Source organism: Loxodonta africana, chromosome 1 (assembly GCF_030014295.1).
Source record: "Loxodonta africana isolate mLoxAfr1 chromosome 1, mLoxAfr1.hap2, whole genome shotgun sequence".
NCBI lineage: Eukaryota > Metazoa > Chordata > Mammalia > Proboscidea > Elephantidae > Loxodonta > Loxodonta africana.
The window spans coordinates 79,991,430-79,998,677 of record NC_087342.1 but is presented as its reverse complement, the minus strand read 5'-3'; the positions used below and the strand labels follow the sequence as shown (position 1 = coordinate 79,998,677).

General features: G+C 40.3%; 2 non-coding genes across 2 annotated transcripts; one reads left to right on the top strand and one right to left on the bottom strand.

The window, feature by feature from the left end:
- Positions 1–879: 879 nt before the first annotated feature.
- TRNAA-AGC (transfer RNA alanine (anticodon AGC)) lies at positions 880–951 on the top strand. Its single transcript has one exon. It is a non-coding gene; the product is annotated as a tRNA-Ala (tRNA).
- Positions 952–2,280: 1,329 nt separating this feature from the next.
- TRNAS-GCU (transfer RNA serine (anticodon GCU)) lies at positions 2,281–2,362 on the bottom strand. Its single transcript has one exon. It is a non-coding gene; the product is annotated as a tRNA-Ser (tRNA).
- Positions 2,363–7,248: the final 4,886 nt, after the last annotated feature.

Here is a 7,248-nt window from a genome sequence, read left to right as displayed (position 1 = left end):
AATTCTCCAGGCACAGGGAAACTTTATAAAGAGCGAATTTGTTTTGAAGTTTGTGCCCAGCCCACGAACGGCTTCTCTTGTTCTTTCCTCATTAAGGAAATAATTTTCTCTAAAAAGAGATGTTTTAAAGACAGGAATGTCCACCTTTCACCTCTCTCTTTTGACTTCTGACTTCCGTCTCTTCAAAACCAGAGCTATGGCATCGCGGAGGCAAAACTACATTGTCAAACCCAGGTGCTGGACACAGGCGTTTGCAAGAGCGTGACTGTACTTGTCGCTCTTCGTTTCGGTCTAATTGAGCCGTTGCTGTAGATCCAATCCTGACCTCATAAGGTTTCCAAGGAGTGAACTGTAAGCCTTTCCGTTAGCAGCCATACGTACTAACGAAGGCGTACCAGGGCTCCTGTTTCGGTCAAGTACTTTGAATTAGTTAACTTCTAGTCTTCTTTCCACACCTGGATCTTCATTCTTTCGCAGTACTCATGGAACTCATCTTTCTATTCCCCTGTACTATCTTTTGTGCCTTTCTGTAAGCTTCATAGGCAGAGAACGACTTTTCAAGAAGACAATCAAAAGGCTTAACAGAACGTTCAATCCCGAGACTCTCCCTCGTGGTGGACTGAACTGACAGACTTTTAGGCAGTTGGCTAAAAGCAGTCCTTGAAGAAGCCAAAAGCTGTGGGCCGATCTCAGAGTCATTTGGTTGGAGTGCTTTTTTTTTTTTTTCATTTTCCTGTCATAGCTGTGAGGCCTGATGCAATTCAGGAACACAAGAATTGAACATAATGGACTTTGACTTGCAAAAACTGACCTTTTAATATGCCTACAGACCAGGCTAGAAGTCAGTATTATGAATTGTTCTCAAGATTTTCTTGTAATGGGGGTATAGCTCAGTGGTAGAGCACGTGCTTAGCATGCACGAGGCCCTGGGTTCAATTCCCAGTACCTCCAAATGTTATTTCCCTTTCTCACTGACTGGCACTTGACTCTGGTCAGATTTGTTTCAGACTTCTCCCATTTTTCTCTTCCTGAATATCTTTTCTTGTGTTTTTCCTACTCACAGAAAGGATAAATTGCTTGATAGTTACTCTCTTGGACCATAGTCCTGGACACTCTTTGGGCTTCCCAACCTAACTGCTTAAGAACAATGATGTAAGGAGGAACTGGAATAAAAGAAGGTGCTCACTCAGGACCTGCTGATGGTGAAGCAACAAGATCCCACCGTGTCACAGACCGCCTGTTCTCCTTTACTACAATTTCTCATTATTATTAAGAAGTAGGGAAGGAAAAGACAGATGGAAAGTCGGGGGAAGTGACTGTTGGACAACTTCCTTTTGAGTCTTCTTTTTTCCCTCACCTGTGCCTGTGTCAATGAACAGATAGCAGTTTCAGGAGGAAGGTTTCCATCTGCTTTTCTTTTTCCCATTCCTTCTACACTTCCACACCTACCCATATAATCTTGGTCAGCAAACAAACAACAACCTGTTGCATCAAGTGGATTTCAACTCATAGTGACCGTACAGGACAGAGTAGAACTGCCCCATAGGGTTTCCAAGGAGTGCCTGGTGGATTTGAACTGCCAGCCTTTTGGTTAGCAGCTATAGCTCTTAACCACTATGCCACCAGCTCTTCCTGGTCAGCAAAATGTCGGTCCAATCACCAGTCATGGAGATCTGTGATCCCAACCACAGAGATCTGTGATCCCAACTCTTTGTTAACCGTGAAGTGTTTGGATGCTATCCAGAGGAAAGGGATTTCTCAGGAAACCTTAAGTCTTCCAGCATCCACAGTTGAAAAATTATTTCCAGAGGTGGAAAGAGCTGCTAAGCTCTCTTAAAACCACAGAAGTCTTGAGCAAAAAGAGCTGCATGCTCCTATTGGAAAAACACCCATAGTCCATTTTCCTTAGGAGGAAGGGAACTTTCTGACTTCCTGCCTTGTAGAGAGAACAGAGGGGACATAGGCAACCCTGGTAGTCTCAAAGTACTTCTTTGGCCATCCATATTTTGTGCATCCTAAAGACCTAGTTCCGAACCTTCTTTCACCTTCTCTTCTAGTTCTTCCACACCCAAACCCACTTCCCTTCTCTTATCTTCCCCTTCATATTCTTCATCCCATTATTTGTCACCTTCACCTTTCCTCTCCCCGTCCACTTTTATCCTGTCTCCAGTGCTTCCTACTAGTAAAATTTTAACCTTTTGGTTAGCAGCCAAGCTCTTAACCACTGTGCAACCTAGGGCTCCAAATCTTACTCCAACGACAAGTGGGGAAAAGAAGAACCGACGAGGGTGGGATTCGAACCCACGCATGCAATGCACAATGGATTAGCAGTCCATCGCCTTAACCACTCGGCCACCTCGTCAGGGATAAAGGGAAAGAGAATCAAAGAGAAGGAAACTTAGGCACTCAGTTTTGCCCTGAAATAATTTAGACATCTACATATCTGGAAGTAGCCCAGTGGAGAGCCTCACTAGGGGGCTTTGTGGATTAGTTGATTAAAAAAAAAAAAAAAACTGTCTGCAGGGCCCTTTCAAGCACCTCCCCCTCCCCCATCTGTCTTTCTCTTTAATAATAGTACAAAATGGGAGCTTAATGTGCACGATTTTGTTTTGGGTGATTGAAGAGATTTTGTTAGCATTTGGTTTTTCTTTTCTTCCCTTTTTTGTCATACTCCTTCTACCGTCACAGTCGCTTTAAGGGATACAGAAGCTCATAGCATAGAAATGAAAGAGCATTGAAGGAAGTCCATTGAGTTGTCTTTTTCCTGTCTATGTGTGCAGAAATTGAATGGAAAATATTAGGAGAAGTGAATCTGTATTCCCTCAAGATTGGTTTTAAACAGTGTTGAAGCGAAGAAAAAGTGTAGATGTACAGAGGATGGAAGCCAGGGCCACATACATGCAAAGCGTGTGCTCTACCTGAGATTCATGCTCCTTGAGCATTGGGGTAGTGTTGGTCAGTGTTAAGAGGCATCAGCAGCTGCTTTAGGCAGGAGGTGCTCAGGAATCAGTGGAGGATACTGATTCTTTATAGGGCTTGAAAGCCAAGGCAGAGGATTGGAAACATGTTGGATAAATAGCCACAAGAGGTTTCCATGGTGGCTTTTTTACAACCTCGAGTTGTTAAAAGTCTCTGTCTTCTATTATGGGTGTCAAAGAATCAAATCCCCATTTTCAGCTCTTGATTTCCTCAATAGTTGACTTAACCTGAGGCACAAAGCTAAAAAAATTAATATTTTGGCCATGTAAAAGCCTTCACTATATTTGCTGTTTGCTCGATCAGAATATATGTGTCAGATTTGATGTAGGAAAGCAATGGCAAAAGAACACCCGGTAGTGATGTACTCTGCATTTCATTCTAAGGGTCTTTTCTACTCGAGATATCAGGTAACTCAAGGGCCCTACGAACAATCCAGAAAAGAATTCATAAGACATGAACAAAACAGCAGCTTCAGGATTTAGAAAAGGTGAATTATAAGAGTAAGATAGAAGGTAAATAGACAGGATTTAAAGAACAAAAGTGAATGAAGCATTTATTCATGAAAAAAAATTAAGTCATTCTCAAACAGAAGTAGGTACAGAAAAGGGAGTTCTGAAAAATTGTGAGTGGAGGGGCATGGGGGAAAGCCTGGAAGAGAGAGAAGATAAACTCATATGAGATTCAAGATATCTTGGAACACACCTGTAAGAATGTTACATAGTGAACTCGGGTAGTGCTCTGGTCTCTGGCCTTGGATTTACGAGTGATCAGTAAACACCTGCATGTAAAAAAAAAAAAAAAAAAAAACCTGCATGTAGAGGGTGAATAAAGACTGAAAAAATGTACTTTGAGATTTGGGGGTTAGAAATTCATTTGTGATACTTGTGGAAAATAAATCAGCTTGCCTCAAGACTGGTCTAGAACCCTGAGATTTATCATGGTGAAAACTCAATTCTCTGAACTACATAAGAAGATATTTAAAAAACAAAAATCATTTCCTGGTACCAGATTTCTAGTGCCTGTTAGCCTTTTCTCATCATAGTTTGCACAAATATGAGCCTTTGCGAATACTTATAAAAATAACACTGAGTCTTTTTCAAAATTGGCAGAACATGGTTTGTCTGTCAGACTTGTTCTTTCAGTGGGCTCAGGGGATTTGTACAATAAGAACAAGGAACAGTGTGTGGTAGGTTTCACTTAAAGAGAAAACTAGAGTGTCACACACAAAACTGATGGGAATGTGTATATGTTTACCTGTGTGTCTGTGTATGTGTGTGTAAATACTGGGTGGTGTCTTGGCTGTTTGATGCTGTAAAAGCAGTATGTGTAATGTCAAGCAACCCTCATTACAGTATCATTCAGAATAGTTATACTGTCCTAAAAATGTCTGTGCTCCACCGATTCATCCCTCGAAACCTCTCTGAATTGCTGGCAGCCACTGATCTTTTTACTGTCTAAAATTTTGTCTTTTCTAGAATGTCATGTATTTGGAATAATACAATATGTAGCATATCAGACTAACTTCTTTCACTTAGCAATATTCATTTAAGATTCCTCCGCCGCTTTTCATAGCTTGAAAGCTCACTTATTTTTGTTGCTGAATAATACTCCATTATATGGATGTGTGCCACAGCTTGTTTACTTATCTATTTAAGGACATCTTGATTGTTTCCAATTTTTGGCAATTATCAGTAAAGCTGCTATAAACATTTGTGGGCAGGGTTTTGGTGGACATAAACGTTTAATTCACTGGGTAAATACCTAGATGCACAATGGCTGAATCATATATTTATGTATGCCTATGTGTCTGTATGGGCTCTACTTTGGCCCTGATGGACTTGTTCTAATTTTCTTCAACTTCATCTTGAACTTCCATATGAGCAATTGATGGCCTGTTCCACAGTCGTCCCCTGGCCTTGTTCTGACTAATGACATTGAGCTTTACCGTCATCTCTTTCCACAGGTATAGTTGATTTGATTCATGTGTATTGCGTATGGTGAGGTCCACATGTATAGTTGCCATTTATGTTGTTGAAAAAAGGTATTTGCACTGAAGAATTAATTGGTCTTTCAAAATTTTATCATGCAATCTCCGGGACCGTTACTATTACCATATTTTCCAACAACCAATCCTTCTTTGTTTCCAACTTTCACATTCCAATCACCAGTAATTATTAATGTGTCTTGACTGTATGTTTGATCAATTTCAGACTTAAAAATTGGTAAAAATCCTCAATTTCTTCACCTTTGGCATTAGTGGTTTGTCCATAAATTTGAATGACAGTTGTATTAACTGGTCTACCTTATAGGCATGTGGATATTATCCTATCACTGACAGCATTGTACTTAAGGATAGACCTTGAAATGTTCTTTTTGGTGACGAATGCAACCGCATACCCTCTTCAAATTGTCATTCCTAACATAGTAGGCTATGTCATTGTCCATATCAAAATGTCCAATACTGTCCATTTCAGCTCACTAATGCCTAAGATATTGCTCTTGATGCATTGCATTTCAATTTTGACATCTTCCAATTTTCCTAAATCCATGCCTCCTATATTCCACATTCCAATTATTAATGAACATTCGTACATGTTTCTTCTCGTTTTGAGTTGTGCCACATCAGCAAATGAAGGTCCTAGGAGATTGACTCCATTCACATCATTAAGGTCGACTGAACTTTGAGGAGGCAGTTTATCCCCAGTCATATTTTTTTTGCCTTCCAACATGAGAGGCTCATCTTTCACCACTATATCAGACAATGTTCTGCTGCTAGTCATAGGTTTTCGCTGGCAAATTTTTTCAGAAGTAGACTGCCAAGTCCTTCTTCCTAGTCTGTCTCAGTCTGGAAGCTCAGGTGAAATCTGTCTCCCAAGGGTGACTCTGCTGGTATTTGAAATACCAGTGGCAAAGTTTCCAGTGTCACAGCAACATACAATACTACGGCATGACAAACTGACAGACATATGATGGACCATCTCAAGAATAGATTTGACACATTGAACATGAATGGTCGAAGACTAGACAAGTTCTAGAATGACATCAAGGGCATCATACATGAAGAACGCAAGGGGTCATTAAAAAAGAGAGGAAAGAAAGAAAAGACCAAAATGGATGTCAGAAGATACTCTGAAACTTGCCCCTGAACACAGAGTAGGTAAAGTGAAAGGAAGAAATAATGAAATAAAAGAGCTGAACAAAGGATTTCTCAAGAAGCCAAAGTAAAGTATTATAATGAAATGTGCAAAGACCTGGCATTAGAAAACCAAAACCGAGGAACACACTCGGCATTTCTCAAGCTGAAAGAATTGAAGAAAAATTCAAGGCTTAAGTTGCAATATTGAAGAATTCTACAGGGAAAATAATAAATGGTGCAGGAAGCATCAAAAGAAGATGGAAAGAATACACAAGGTCATTGTACCAAAAAGAATTGGTCAACATTCAACCATTTCTGGAGGTAGCATATGATCAAGAACCTATGCTACTGAAGGAAGAGATCCAAGCTGTACTGCAGGCATTGGCGAAAAACAAGATTCCAGGAATTGACAGAATTCCAATTGAGATGTTTCAAGCAGATGCAGTGCTGAAGGTGCTCACGCATCTATGCCAAGAAATTTGGAAGACAGCTACCAGGCCAACCAGCTGGAAGAGATCCAAATTTGTGCCCATTCCAAAGAAAAGTGATCCAGCAGAATGCAGAAATTATTGAACAATGTCATAATACAACATACAAGTAAAATTTTGCTGAAGATCATTCACAAGAATTTGCGGCTGTACATCAACAGGGAATGGCCAGAAGTTCAAGAAGAATTCAGAAGAGGATGTGGAAGGGGGGATGTCATTGCTTATGTCAGATGGATCTTGGCTGAAAATAGAGAATACAAGATGTTTACCTGTGCTTCACTGACTGTGCAAAGGCATTCAACTATGTGAATCATAACAAATTATGGATAACATTGTGAGGAATGGGAATTCAAGAACACTTAATTATGCTCATAAGGAACCTCTACATAGACCAAGAGGCATTCATTTGAACAGAACAGGGGGATAATGCATGGTTTAAAGTAAAGAAATGTGTGTCAGTGTTGCATCCTTTCACTATACTAATTCAAACCATATGCTAAGCAAATAATCCAAGAAACCAGACTACAAGGAGAAGAAGGAGGTACCAGGGTGGGAGGAAGACTCATTAACAACCTGTGATATGCAGATGACACAACTTTCCTTGCTGAAAATGAAGAGGACATGAAGCACTTACTGGTGAAGACC